The following is a 16,957-nucleotide window of genomic DNA, read 5'->3' as shown; positions in this document are numbered from 1 at the left end:
TTTAACCAAGGGGAGATTTGTCGGAATAAAGCGAGAAAACGAAAATGAAAATTGTTCCTTTCCATTTTTGGGAATAGCTTTCGTTATTGCGTCTCGTATAACACAGGTGAACACGATCGATTGAACGCCATTCGTGGCGAGTTAACGCGCAAAACCATTTCCTAGTTTCAAGTATTCACGCGTTGTAAAAATTGAGATATTTCCTTTTCGTTTTGTTTTCTTTTTCCTTTCTTTCTATTTCTTTCTGTTTTTTTTTCTTTTTTCTTTTTTTGTTCCCTTCCTTCAAAAGATTACGATTTCATTGTACATGAACGATTGTATAACGATGAAAGAGAAAATTTGTTATAATTGAATTTAAATTTTATTACATTAGAACTCATGCTTGATCATATTTAAGATACTTATATATAATAATAATAATAATAATAATAATAATAATAGTAATAATAATGAAATGTTTTTGTGGTTGTATAATGAAGGGAAGAAGAGATTTTATTGGATTAGAAAAAAAAAATTAAGAAAAAAGAAATGAAGAATAAAAAATAATAGATACTTGTTAATAAGAAATTAATATATGAAATTTTGTAAAAAAAAATAAATAACAAAGATAATGATTGATTTCGAAGTAAAACGTCAAATGGTACGAACACGTTTAAGAGTTTAGTTTCATATTTTGAACGGAGCTTTTCCTAGTTGCTTTTGAACGATGCTTATTGGCGAGAAGCCAAGTGAGTTGGCGAAGAGTGTGCTTTTACCGAGGATACTTTTAAAGACGGTAAGCAAACACCGCGGTTCTTTGACCGATCACCGTCGTACATAACTTTTTGTTTGTATGTACAAAGGTATGTATGTATGTATATATGTGTTAGAAAATTCAACAGGATGCTAAGTCTATAGCCAATCGTAATCCGACAATGTATACTTCATCTTTTCTCAACACAAATTTAATACATAATGAACGAATACCTCGCAAATTAATTAAGATATTGAATGAATTAAATTAATATTATTTTCTAATAATTATTACAGGTAAGTATTTAATTATTACGCCTACGAATAGGCAATGCACCGTACTTCGTCGGTAATTACAGTTACCTTTCGTAACAACTCACAATAGGCAACCCTTTATACATTGTTGATAATTAAAGTTACCTATTAGCCCCTTATAATATGCAACTCAGATTATTCACATACACCGATGTAGAAATGATCTTTTATTTTATTTTTTATTCTCTTTCGTTTTCACTATCATTTTTTTTCTTTTTTCTTTTCAATGAAACAAAAATAGTTGCAAAATTTTATTAACGAATTGTCAACGTTAGTCTTGTAATTTTTTTATTAATTTGAATCGAAAATGTATATATACATATATATTTCTTTTTCTTTTGTACAAGTACATATTATATCTTTAATAAGAAATCAAAAGAAAAGAAATTGAAATGATGACTAATCCGTCGCCCGAGAGAATTATTCGTAACTTCCTCTGAAAGTCAACGATGCGTTTCACGAAACGTATCGTGCGAGCATAGTTGACCTCCGGTTAAACAGGGTTTTTCCTGGATCATGACTGTGTGATTCACGAACGCTCGTGTTCGCTCGGTCTCGGCCTCCAGCGTGAAACACGAAACGCCTCGACGAGCTGGAAAATCGATTCCGGGCTTCGTTCCGAACAAAGCCCCCTATTATTTTATAGCTTTTCCTGTTAATCGTCGTATTATTTTAAATCTGCCGTTTTAACCTATCTCATTTTACGGGATACAATCACTTTCTCAATCAACAATGGACTAATAATGAAAAACGATAGCAATAATAATACTTAACATTTATTCATACTTTCAATGGACAAACCCTTGGTATTTATTTTTCAATTATCATTGTACATAATATAACATTAATTTAACCCGTCTATGATATTTTGAAAAAAAGAGATCATTGACAATATATATATAGAATAAATGAAAAAATAGGTATATATGTATGATATATATATATATCTATCTATCGTATTTCGAATGAATATCGTCTAAATTCATTAACCCTCTTAACCCTTTGTAATAGGCAATAACTAATACAATGTCGATAATTAACTGTCCTTTTTCAATTCCCTTGTAATGAGCAACATCAATCAATTATTATCTTCTTTATAATAATCGTATTATTTGTTAAATTAATCGTCGGTGATATTTTGTAAATGAGATCATTGATGAAATTAAATGAATAAATAAAAAAAAAAATAGATGAATAAATAAATAAATAAATTAATTAATTAATTAAATAAATAATTATGTATATTATATCTATCGTATTTCTAATGAATATGTAAATTCATTACCTTTCAACACTTTATAATAGGCAACACTTTATACAAAGTCGATAATTATAGTTGCCCTTTTCAGACACCTCGTAATAGGACAAGATCAATCAATTATTATCTTCTTTATAATAATCGTATTATTTATTAATTTAATAATCGATAATATTTTGCAAATGAATTCTTTGATGATCTAAATAAATAAGTATATAAATAATTAAATAACATAAATAAACATGTATATATCATAATTACTGCAATTCGAATGAATATCATATAAATTAATAACCTCTTATAACCCTCCTGTAATAGGCAACACTTCGTACAATGTCGATAATTACAGTTACCTTTTTAGCCCCTTGTAATAGGCAACGTTGTTCAATTCTTATCATCTCGATAAAATAATTGTATTATTAATTTTGTAATAGTCGATATATATATATATATATATTTTTTTTTTTTTTTTTTTTTTTTTTTAGAGAAAGAAATCTCTAATAATTAAATAAATAAATAAATGAATAAATAAATAAGTAAATAAATGAACAAGCGAATAAATATATACGTATATTATCTATCGTAGTTTCTAATGAATCTAATTTAAATTGAAATCGCATAGGTAATTGCTTTTCAACAAATTCTACGGAAATGTCGCCATTTTGGTATCGTCAACATCGCAATTATCCAGTTCACCAATATTTACTTTGAACTTTGCCACGAGTTCTCATGGAAATTGAACGGATTCGATAAAATCTGCCGTTCCTAACCTTCAAACTATATATATATATATATATATGTACATATATATATATATATATATATATATATATATATACACGAAGAAATAATCTAAGCTTTAAATGAAACGAGTTTGTGCAAGCTTGAAGTCAAAGTAAATCTTGAAGCAGCAGCATCATCTTTGGTATTGACTATGGTCATAAAAAAAAGAAAAAAGAAAATATATATATATGTTTCAAAAATCTTAATAAAATACGAATTTAAAATAATAATTAATGTGACGATCTTTATACTCGAACAATATATTTGTCTATTTATTTGACATTGAATAAAAAAAAATTAACGTAATATTACACGTGAGACAAATTACATTTAATGTTTTACGTGAGTGTAAAACATTAAAGAAAATGAAATAGTTTAGCACGTATATGTATATACGTACTAGTGATAGTTGAAAGATTCACACATTTGCTTGAAACGTTTCCTCGAGCAAAGTTCCCTTGAGAAATAGTGCGAACGATCAATTTTACGGTGTTACATTGGAGAGTCGTACTCGTAATAGTAGTACTAGTAGTCGTCGAAAGAGAAAATTCGCTCTCGAAAATCGAGCGTAATGTGAATATAAGTACGACGAGTATTGCCGCCACGAGATTTCAACGTAAAAAAAGGAAAAAAGAAAAAAAAAAAAGAAAAAAAGGAAAGAAAAAGAAGAAAAGGAAAAAAAAAGAAAAAAAAAATATAAAAAGTGAGTGAGTGAGCGAGTGAGTGAATTCAGGGGTGAAAAGAGAAAGAAAGGAAGAAAGAGAGAAAGACAATAGGAAGGTGAACGGGGTTGATATTGGTCTCAAAAGAAAGACATAGAAAAATGGCGGTGAAAAAGAGAGAGAGAGAGAGAGAGAGAGAGAGAGAGAGAGAGAGAAAAGTAAAAGAAAAGTTGAATAAAACGAAGTTCGTAGCAATGCGAAGATCGTCGTCGTATCTTTTTCGACAAAATTCTCTCCAGGGAAATCAGAAATGCAACGAGAAATCCAAACGGAGATTTTCTTTGTATTCGTTCGACCGTTTAACTTCTTATAAGACATATTTTGATTTTATTTCTTTATTTTTTAGAACGTTACGAGGTTTTATTCTGAATGTTCAAAATTGAAATTTCTAACGTTTCATTCGTTATAATAAATTTCTACGGAGAAAGTTTTATAACGGCATATAAAATCGTTAAATATATTAATCTTTAGAAATAATTACATTTTTATTCGATTTTATCGATATATTAAAATTGAAATTACAAATCTCATCGATTATTTTATTAAATAAATTTTAATATAAAGAAAACGTTTTAAGAATATCTAATCGAATGAAATAAAAAATTCAATATATATATGTATGTATATGTGCGTGTGTGTTAAAAAATTATTGATGTGATGTAGTATATGTTTGTTACTTGGAAATATTTCTTTTAGTCTATAATTTAAGAAAATACGAACGTGTAGTCATTATCTCATTAGACGTCGTCATCGAGAACACAAACAGGTAATTGAAAGTCAATTATAAAAGGGGATAACAACAATGAAAAATCGTTTGTATTATAATTATTAAATACAATTTCTCTCGTTAAGATAATTGTTTAAAAATTGATATAGATATATGATTGCATAAATAAAATTATAAATGTTATATAGTAATAATATATTGTTCGAAATAATTATAGTAAATTACGTCTTACTTTACTTTTTTCTTCATTGAATTATTGTTTCCTATAATGAATCCACATACCATCGTCATTGAACTTAAGTTTCCAACCAAGTTGGAGTTATTATATTTTTCTATCTCATTTCTAACGTAGAATTTATATAATAATATGATTCATTATATGTTGTTATCGTTAATATAATATATTTGAAAAAATATTAAAAAATAATATCGTGTTGTCATATATCGAGTGAGTCAAAGAAATCTATCATTACCTACACTATATGCTTTTCCAACATCTTTACCATAAATTATTTTATCATGGCTGAACAACATATATATTGGCATTTCTATAAAGATAAGTTATCAATGGTTGGAAATAATATTATACGTTTCTCATAAAAATTTTACATACAAGTAATACTAATTAATTATCGATCATTGACATAAGTATTACTTATTTTTTAAATCCATTCTAAAATAGAAACTTTAATTCGATAACTTAATTAGTAAAAGTAGGTATCAGTTCTTTCAACTGAACACTAAGTCGGGAATAGTAGGTTTCTGTTTACCGAACTAACAACACAATTGGTAATAATAAATCCTAAATTTACCAATTGATTAATTCGATCGATAAAAACAGATTCCTATTTTATTGATAGATCAAAGTAAAAAGGTAATAACAAATATCTATTTTACCAACCGTGTTTTATTGACCGTATATGATACCGATATATAAGTCTCTGTTTTATCGATCAAACAAATAAATATATAATAGCAGATTCCTATTTTATCAATCGAACAAAGCTGGTGATGGAGATTCCTATTTTACCAATCGAGGAACTAAGCAAATAATACAAATTCCTATTTTATCGATCGAAGAAAATTAAGCCGATAATAGTAGATCCTTATTTTATTAGCCGAGTAACATTGTGAATAATAGTAGATTAACACAATCGGTAAAAATAAATTTTTACTTCAGTAAGTGGATGATTCGGACAGTAATAGTAGTTTGAATACTTGACCCCTTGTGCTATAATTTTATTCACAAAATTATGTGTTATACTCGAATCACTTGTATTACTTGTGTTTTTATTTTTCAGTATAGATAGACGCCCATATCATATAGGCATACATATCTACATATTAATACTCATATGAACATATACAGACAAAAATGATTAAAAAAATGCGATATACATACATACATATATATACATATATATAACGGTATTTCGTAGATACAAGAAACTTTATCCTTTACAGAAGCTAAAGCAGAAGAAGAGGATCGTACGTCTTAGCCGATCGACGATGTCGATAGTTGGGAGTTACGATTTACTGTCATTCGCAGAGAGTTCTCTCGTCGGCAAAAGGAGAAAGCCAAGCGTGTATCTTGTTGCTTTAGCAAGGTGTAAGAAGAAGGTGAAAAGATAAACTTAAGAAAAATAAGAACGAAAAAGAACGGGAGAGAAGAAGTGAGACAGACCACGACCGATCGACGTCTCCCGGGCTTGCGTTATGTTGCCGCTAATTTGGATTTATGTTCGCATTCGCACGTCAGTGAACGGCCGTTTTCTCGACACCTTCTTCTTCTATCCTTCGCCGGCACCTTCACGTAAGGATCCACGATCCTTACCGCACCATAATATATCCACCCAGTAGAACACCTACTCTTAAAAAAAAAAAAAAATATATATATATATATACATATATACAACAATGTTCTTTTCTATTTAATCTTATTGATTACGGGATTTCGTAAGCTCTTTGACGTAAAAGCAAATCCGGTAAACGAGTCCGAGATATAATGAAATGTGCTTACGCGATCGTTTTTTTACTAATTTTCTTATTTCCCAATGACGTATAACATGTAAATTGCCCTAAATATATATCTCATGAATCATTTATCATGTCAGCATTAAACACATATATCTATTGATTTTCAACAGAGTAATAAGTATTGTTTTCCTTTCAATACTCATTAATTCCTTGTTACATATATACTATATATATATATATATATATATACACGTAACTATATATTTTAACATATAGTATACAGTACACAAAACATTAATGATATATTAATACAAATTATTATTACACGTGTACATGTGTATTCAAAAAAAAAATTATATATATATATATATATATTTTTGGGGTTTAACAATATTCGAACGAAATTCATTATTGTCTTTATAATGATCGAGTAGGATAAATGCAAAAAAAAAAAAAAGAGAAAAAAAAAAGAAAAGAAAAAATAAGATGGATAGTAGTATGAAAGACGCGTTATTGTAGTAGCGAAAGAGTTTCAACGATAACGGCGAGCTCGGCATTACACGCCATTATAATGGCTTCGGCAAACCACTGTAATCCGTATTTCATTTTCCATGGATTTTTTTAATCTGACAACGAAGTGGTTACGGCCTTAGATTACAGGCGTTGGCGGACGAGCGACGATAGTTTCCTTGCTGGAACGGAATATACCCTCGAGAAACGTTCGAGAGTGCTTTGCACCCTTCTCTATCTCTCTATCTCTTTCTCTCTTTATCTCTCTTTCTTTCTCTCTCTTTCTCTCTCTCTCTCTCTCTCTCTCTCTCTCTCTCTCTCTCTCTCTCTCTCTCTCTCTCTTTCTTTATCCTATGAAAAGGATCAAAGTAGAGAGACGATACTTCGATATTATTAGGTTAAAAGGTTAATAGGGTTGACAATGATGTAAGTTCGATCGATCCATCGATCTATACGATAATCATAGTTAAATGATCGATCCTTTTTATTTTTATTTTTCAATTTGCGATAATAAATATATTAACGAATTAAATGAATTATTTCAACTAGGATGTTTCTAAAGATATTTAAAAAGTTATGTAAAGTGTGTGTATGTGTGTGTGTGTGTATGTGTGTGTGTGTGTATGTATGTATGTATGTATGTGTGTGTGCGCGTGCATATGTGTGCGTTGATCAGTAATTTATCGATCTTTTTCTTTTCCTTTCCTCTTTCTGTGAAAACGAACAAACAAACAAATAAATAAATAAATAATTTACGACGAATTAGAAAGACAGATCGATAAACGAATTAGAAAGTCGATATTGAGTTTAAGATTAATTTCTATGATAAGAATGAAACGATCATCGATATTTTTCTTATTTTAATGAGTAATAAAATAAATCTAATGAATCATCAACTGATTAGAAAGTTACTTAGTATAAATGTTTATGATTAATTTTCTATAATAAGAATGAACGATGATAATTAATGAACACACACACGCGCGCACACATACATACATACATACATACACACACACACACACACACACACACACATATATATATATAAAGAAACATATGCATACGAATACATATATATAAATATATATATGTGTGTGTTTGTGTGTATGTATATAAACGTGTAAATACGAATTCAGAGCAAAAGCGAGAAAACCAAGATGGCCGTCAACGCCATAAAGATTTCTATCGTTCTGGAAACGTCGAGAGAGGAAAAAGAGAGAGAGAGAGAGGGAGAGAGAAAAAGAGAGAGTAACCATGGATACCATGGACGTTCCTTTAACACCCTTTTCGCGATCTCTACCGAAGAAACTTTAAAGAAAGGAAGGAAGGAAAGAAAGAAAGAAAGAAAGAAAGAAAGAAAGAAAGAAAGAATGAAGGAAGAAAGAGAGAGAGAGAGAGAGAGAGAGAGATAAAGATAAAGAGAGAAACAGAGAGAAACGATAATAAGGAAAAACAAAAGAAAACAAAATGGAAGAAGCAGAAGAAGAAGAAGAAGAAGAAGGTGGATATACGTGGCAGTGGGCGTCCCTTTTCGAGATTTACGACGATTTAATCGTACAATTAATCTAACACCTTGTTGCAACAACACTTCGGACCTTGGAGTTTGCCGGCTCGTGCTTGGCAAAAGAAGAAGAAGAAGAAGAAGAAGAAGAAGAAGAAAAAAGAGAAGAAGAGAAATAGGAGGAAGAGGAAGAGGAGGTGGAGAAGGGGAGGTGAGAGGGTGTGTTGGATTAAAAAGGAAAAAAGAAAAAGGAAAAGGAGCGAGGAGAGGGTGGGGAAAAGAGAGACAGAGAGAGAGAAAGAGAGAGAGAAAGAGAGAGAGAGAGAGAGAAAAAAAAAAGAGAGAATACCATCCATCCATCTCTCTCTCTCTCTCTCTCTCTCTCTCTCGCTCTTCTATCTTTCTCTTTCGCTTAACTCGTTGTACCTCTTTACGAGGAGAGCAACGAGAAGAAGGTATGGGATCGCCATGGTGTGCTTTCGATCTATCGTGGCCAGATCGGTTCTGGGCAGCCGAAGAAAACGAGTGTACACGTGATGTTAACCCGTTGCTGTTTTAAAATGGGAGTGAACCGTGGTAAGAGCAAAAGATATGGCCAGAGAGACCGAGAGAGAAAGAGAGAGAGAGAGGGAGAGAGAGGGGGAAAGAGGGAGAGAAATAAAATCTTTTTTTAAACCATGACTCTTTATCCTTTATCTATCTATCTCTATCACTCTTCCTTCTCTCTCTCTCTCTCTCTCTCTCTCTCTCTCTCTCTCTCTCTCTCTCTCTCTCTCTCTCTATCTCTCTATCTCTCTATCTCTCTCTGTATCTCTTTCATTTTTTCTCGGATTCCTTGGAAAGTAATGATAAAATAAAAGAATCTTTACACTTTCTTAATTATTATATAATTATTATATCTTTCTCTCTTCATCTTTTTGGATATCCTCTCTTTCTCTATCTATCTTTCTGTAGGTCTTTCACTTTTCATTTTATCTCTATGCCTTTATCTCTCTTTCCATCTTTACGTATGTCTTTCTCTTTTCATAATACTTAATGCCTTTCTCTTTCGATCCTTTTATATATCTTTCTCTCTCTCTCTCTCTCCCTCTCTCTCTCTCTCTCTCTCTCTCTCTCTCTTTGTTCTTTTTTTTTTTTTATCCTTCCGTATATCTTTCTTTTTCTTTTTCCTTTTTTCCTTTTCTCTTTTTCTTTTGTCTTCTTCCATCATTCTACAAGCCTTTCTCTTTAGACCACAGTTCAAGTCTTTCCACAATTTATATCATCACTTACGTTACATATATTTTTCTCTTTCAATATTTTCTAAAATGTTCTTTTTATTTTTCTAATATCCAAATTTACGTTTCTCTCATTCCCTAATACTTACTACGAGTTTTCCCTCTTTTTCTATCTTTCTTTCTTTCTTTTCTTTTCTTTTCTTTTCTTTTTTTTCTCCCTCTCTCTTCTTTTCTTATCTTTTTTTTTCCTTCTCTCTCTCTCTCTCTCTCTCTCCCTCTCTCTCTCTCTTTTTTCTAATAAGCCCATAACACACTCGTATTTCTCTTTCACGTGCAACAACCCCTTTCCCCACTTGCACCCACCACCCCAGCCCCCTCCGGACCCCATCCCCATCACCGTTTTATACTCTTCGGACGGATAGGCGGTTAGAGATAACGACACACGAATGATGATGCCAGCTATAATGAGGATGTATATTTGAGTGTAATATACCTTGTTTATAGCTCGTTAACGATACTCTTAGCACGTATTTTCGTGGTTCTCGACGAGAGGTGGTTTAAGGTTACGTCGAAGGAAGTAATAAGAAAGAGAGAGAGAGAGAGAGAGAGAACGATGAGAATGGGAGGAGACGAAGTGGGATGAAAGGTAGGAGGAAAGGAAAGAGGGATAATAAAAAATCGATGATTCGACCTTCGGATTCTCTGTGCTTGGCTTCGAATACAGAGAAAAAGAAAGAAAGAAAAAAAAAATAAGAAGAAGAAAGTACAAACCAAAAGAAAAAAAGAAAAAGTAGAAAAAGTATGAAAAGGTAAAAGAAAGTGTAAAGAAAATGTTCATAACAGGAATACCCTAATGATTTTCCTATTAAAAATTTTATAAAATTGACGACATAAGTGCAATTGAAATTTCATCGTTCATTGCATTAGATATTACTATAGAATGTTTTTAATATTTTTATATTTGCATTAAATGACACGCGTTATTTGCGTTTTGTGATGTAAAACGGGATCGAGGGCTGATCGCTTTTGTTATTACATATTTAAAATAAATTACATTACTAGATTATTAGTATTCTTTTTTCTTTCTTTATATTCAAAAGAAAAAAGAAAAGGATAAATTTTTAACATCGATCGTATTCAAATAAAATATAATACTTCATTTACAAGGTTCGATATTGTACGTTTGAATAAAGAATACTAATATCTTTTATATCTTATTGTTAAAAAAAAGAGAGAGAGAGAGAGAGAGAGAGAGAGAGAGAGAAGCAAAGGAATAAGAATAAGAATAAAAAAAAAAAAAAAAAAAAAAAAAAAACACGAAACATTTAAACATTAATAAAGACGAGATTGTATATTAATTTTCACGAAAAATTATTATAAATTGTTACGAAAAAGGGGAGAAAGAGTGAGAAAGAGAGAAACAAAGGAATAAGAATAAGAATAAAGAAAAAGAATGAAGAAACAAAATCAGACGAAATATTTGAACAGTGACAAAGACTAGGTTGTATATTTAATTCATCGTAACAAATTTATTATAATTTACGGAAAAGAAAACAAAAACAAACAAAAAAAAAAAAGAAAGAGTAAGGAACAAAATAAGAATAAGAATAAGAATAAGAATAAGAATAAGAATAAGAATAAGAATAAGAATAAGAATAAGAATAAGAATAAGAATAAGAATAAGAATAAGAATAAGAATAAGAATAAGAATAAGAATAAGAATAAGAATAAGAATAAGAATAAGAATAAGAATAAGAATAAGAATAAGAATAAGAATAAGAATAAGAATAAGAATAAGAATAAGAATAAGAATAAGAATAAGAATAAGAATAAGAATAAGAACAGGAATAAGAATAAGATAGACGGCGGCGTTGCACCTGCACTTTCGCAAGATCGTTCTATCTCATTCTAACGTTCACCCAATGAATCAGTCGTACTCGACGACGCAGTTTCTCAATTGTCGTCGTCTTTGTTGTTGTTGTTGTTATTGTTGTTGTTGTTTAAAAATGAACGAATGAAAGAATGGATGGACGGATGGACTGATGGACGAACGGACGGACGGACGGACGGACAGATGGACGGACGGATGGATGGATGGACGGACGAACGTGCGCGCAAGTGAACGCGAGAGAGACACCCCCGCACAAACGAGCCGATCCAAGTCTCTGTTCTCTTACCAAGGACAACAACATTCTCCGCGAAACTAATTGCCAGGTAAATATATATATATATATATATATATATATATATATATATGTGTGTGTAGTATGTATGTATTTATGTATATATGTATGTACGTAAGAAGAACGTGAGTTATATCGAATAGGTATGTACGGGCGCGAACAAAACCCTACACATATTTAATTTACCCCCACCTCCAGCTCTAGCCCCCCTTCGATGGATGCGTATAAGTGTATTGCTAATATGTATTTACTATATTTGTACCATGACTATTATAACTATTGGAATTTATTTCTACGTTTACTGGAGAAATCTATCTTTGTGTATGTGTTTCTGTAAGTGCACGTCTCCTACTGTTTTATATATATATAAATAAGGATGAGTATGCATTTGTGTGTACATGTGTGTGTGTGTGTGTGTGTGTGTGTATGTATGTTAAGTGTTAGATAAAAAAAGATCAAGAAAGAAAAGAAATGAAACTTTGAGTGTAGTTAAATAGATAGAAGGAATGAGAAAGAAAAAAAGAGAAAGAGAGAGTTAGATAAAAAGAGAGAGAGAGAGAGAGAAATAGAGAGAGGGTGTCATACAGAAGTAAATAATTTATGCTATCATTATGCGAGAGTCAAGATTCATTATCGGTAACATGCATTGTCGCTCCGTTTCATAGATCGAAGATCGATTTCTGCTTTGGTATTCAATGAAAATCATCGATGAATAATAGAATTCCCATTAGAATTTATAATTTTTAATGTTTAATTAAAAAAAAAAAAAAAAAAAAAAACGAAAAACAAAGAAAAGAAATGGAAGTTATGATGTTTTTCTTTTCTTCCCTTTTCTTTTTTAATTTTTCTTATTTTTTTCTTTCAAATGAAGAAGAAATTTTATTACAATTAAATTGTCTCTTAAATTATATAAATATATATATATATATATATATTTATATTTATATATGAATAAATTTCTCCAATTTATTACAAATCGTATTTCTAATTGCAATAAAATTTCTTATTAGAATTTAGAATATAGAAATTCCTTTCATACGTTTCCATCGAAACGAAATAAAATTTTTAATTAAAACGCAATAAATGAAGATTTTTCTATTGCATTAGAAAAATTTTTATATTTTATATAATAACAATAATAATAAAATAATAATAATAATAATAATAATAATTTATAATTTTTTATATATAAGATTTTTTTAATTGGAATGAATACATACGTGTAAATTCTATTTGATTTCATTCTCATTAGAATATAAAAATTTCTTTAAAATCATTCTTGTAAACAACTTTTCATTCAATTTATTATTAACAAAATAACAATTTATATATATATATATATTTACGAAATAAACCGAAGATAACATTTTTTTATATGAAAAATTTACGTTATCGCTGAGAGAGGGAAGGACAGTGAAATTAAAGAAAAATAAAATATATGAATATAATATATAAAATATATATATATATATATATATATATATATATGGTTACAAGAAGATAATTATCTCATAAAATGATCTGAAGCACGAGTTTTGATTTATACTTCCGCGTATCTGGATCGAAGGAAGGTGCTGCTCTCTGTAGATCCTTTTCTTGAATCTGTCCATCTCTTCTCGAGATCTTCGTTTGAGATCGAAGAACGAAAGGAGTTCGTTTGCCTCCCTCATCTTCTTTACCCCCGTTCCCTTCTGTACCCCCTCCATCCCCCACCATCTACTCCACCATCACGTATATATATACCAGACTTTAAGAATTCCTTCCTATCGTTTTAACCTTTTGACCTCGCGGTTAATTCCATCGGTGTCGATCCTCAAAAGCTTCTTCTTTACTCCTTTTCGAATACAATACGCGAAAAGAATTCTTTTTTTTTTCTTTCTTTCTTTTTTGTTTTCTTTCTTTCTTTCCTTTCATTTATCTTTCTTTATTATTCTTTTTTTTTTTTTTTGGAAAAGGAAAGAAAACATTTATTAAGACAAATCCAATAGACGATATACAATCTGTAATTTAAGATCGATGTGGATCAATGGAAGGACGAATGAATCGAAGAAAGGAAGAAAAAGACAAAGGAAAATAACGTAAAGATTAAAGAAAAGAAAAAAGGTGGAAAATTTTTCGTTTCTATCGATATTTTTTTTTCATTCGATTTATTTATTTTTTCTTTTTCTTTTTTCTTTTCTTTTTTTTTTTTTTTTTTTTTTTTTTCTTGACATTCGTCATTGAATAAAAAATAATTTCGAATGAAAATTGACGGCGAGATTTCAAGATGGATTTGATACGTTTATTTTTCTTTCTAAAAAAGAAAAAGGAAAATAAATAAATAAATAAATAAAAAGAAAATCGAGAAATAATATCTCATCATTATATTCATCGGAAGTTATGATTACGTTTTTATACAGATCTTTCTCTCTCTCTCTCTCTCACTCTCTCTTTCTCTCCCTCCCTCTCTCTTTTTCTCTCTTTCTCGATCATTACAATTCATATTTCATTTCCTTCAAGAAAATCTTCTACCTCTATTTTTAACCCTCATTCGTTATAGTTTTGTAAAAGGAAAAATAATAAAATTATTCATAATAAAATAAAATAAAATAAAATAAAATAAAATAAATTTAAATAAAATAAAATAAAGTAAAAAGAAAAAGAAAATATAGAAACGTGAAATGGTCTTATATATTTTAATGACGTCATTGGACGATGATGACGATGATGATTCACTTACTTTCGTGAACGATTAGGGCAACCGTTTCACGAGAAACTTTCACTCGATAACAACGATCGTTCGATCACTTTCGCTCGATCCTCCGGCACGAAAATTTAACCGAAAATATTCCCGATCGAATTACGAAAATAATTAATATTTACTGGATCATAATCCATGATTATCCACGTCAGAATTCCGATGGAAAATATAAAAAAAATATAAAGAAGATAATCAAACAGGAAAGATCACGATCTCACTTTCAATGATCTCGATTGATGATAAATTTTAACGCTGAAAAAAAAGGGAAAAGCAAAAATTATTATAAAGAAGATAATTAAAGGATGAAGGGATGATAAAAAAAAAAAAATTTCCACATTTTTCCAATACTTTTCTCTTATTATTATTTTTATTATTAATATCAATATTAATATCATCATTATTATTATTATTATTAATATTATTATTATTATTATTATTATTATTAACATTATTATTATTATTATTATTAATATTATTGTTATTGTTGTTACTTTTTTTAATATTTTTTTTTATTTTTTATACGTATATGTGTGTATATATATATATATAAATTTTTCGTTTATTTCTCATGTTTCTCTGTAATTAGTAAAACACTCCGAGAATAATGATAACAAGTCTCGGTATAATAAAATATATATGTGTATATATTTATATATATATATATATATATATATATATATATATATATACATATGCTGTGTAATGCACACATATATATATATATATATATATTTATATATTATCGTCATTAATATAATTATAATTATAATTATAATTATTATTGTTATTATTATTATTATTATTATTATTATTATTATTATTATTATTATTATTATTATTATTATTGTTGTTGTTATTAATATTATTACTATTATTGTCCGCAAATACGATCGATCTCAATTCATAATATCGAGTCAAATCGTAAATATTTTTATAGTCATATAAAATATTGCAACCTTCAACAATACATCTCTTATGGTTATATATATATATATATATATATATATATATATATATATATATATATATATATATATATATATATAAAAGGAGAACAAAGAAATTAATTTAATTAACTTGACTTAATAACATCGAATGACGCTGCTTATTTATTACATATTTACTACTACGTATTTAATCGTTTAAGATAAATAACATATACATATATTTATATATAATATATTTGACTTATCAATATGTAAATCCATTTACAGTATATAATATATATAATGCAAGTACTACAATATTTACGATCTTTATATTCAAAAAATGAATTATAGCATAGTAGTTCTATATGTATCATAATATGTAATGTACTGTAAATGGATCTAAATATATATATATATAAATATATAGATCATTAAGTTAGATCACTCTTAATTAATCTTTCGTATATTTTCTTATGTATATACACATACAATTTTCAAATTCGTATCCTTTAAATTCGAGATCCCGCGGAAAATCATTGCTCGTTTATTTTTTTTTTTCTTTTCTTTTCTTTTCTTTTCTTTCTCGATAATAAAAATAAATAAAAAGAAAAATAAAAAATAAGAAGAAAATAAAAGTCATACTTTACAAATTTAAATTAAATCAAGATATGTATAAAGCTTCAAGTTAGTACGAATTTTCGTATTTTGTAGAGAACGAACACCGGTAAAGCTAATGTATATACGTGTTTATGTAAATTATATATATATATATGTGTGTGTGTGTGTGTGTGTGTATTCTATAAAAATGGTTAAAAATTTTTCAATGGATCGAAAGTACATAAATGATCGTAAGAAAAGGGAAAAAAGGAAACAAAAAAAAAAAAAAAAAAAAAAAAAATCAATCACTCTAAAGCAGAAATCTTTTAGATCTCTAATTAGATTTCTACAAAAAAGAAAAAAAAGAAAACCACAGCTGATACATGCTTCTTTCGTCAATATATGTGTAAGAAATATCATATAATAAAACAAAAAATGTTTAATAGATTCGTTATAAAAAAAAATTGTGTAAAAAAAGTGTAATAAGATTTTTAAGATCATCCATTGTAAAAATATTTTCAACGATCCGATCTAACACAAACTTTAGCTAAACTAATAATCAACCCTGTATTATATCTATTAGACATTTATAATATTATATATATATATATATATATATATATATATTCATGTAACTATTGGATATGTATATTATATCAGTTTATAGAAAGGATATTTCGTGTGTTTATATATGTATGTATGATGCATGTACCTACATATATATATGTATATATATCTATATATATGTGTAAGACATCGTGAC

This window comes from Vespa velutina, chromosome 17, assembly GCF_912470025.1.
Source record: "Vespa velutina chromosome 17, iVesVel2.1, whole genome shotgun sequence".
In the NCBI taxonomy this organism is placed as follows: Eukaryota; Metazoa; Arthropoda; class Insecta; order Hymenoptera; family Vespidae; genus Vespa; species Vespa velutina.
Note: the sequence above shows the minus strand (reverse complement) of the source record.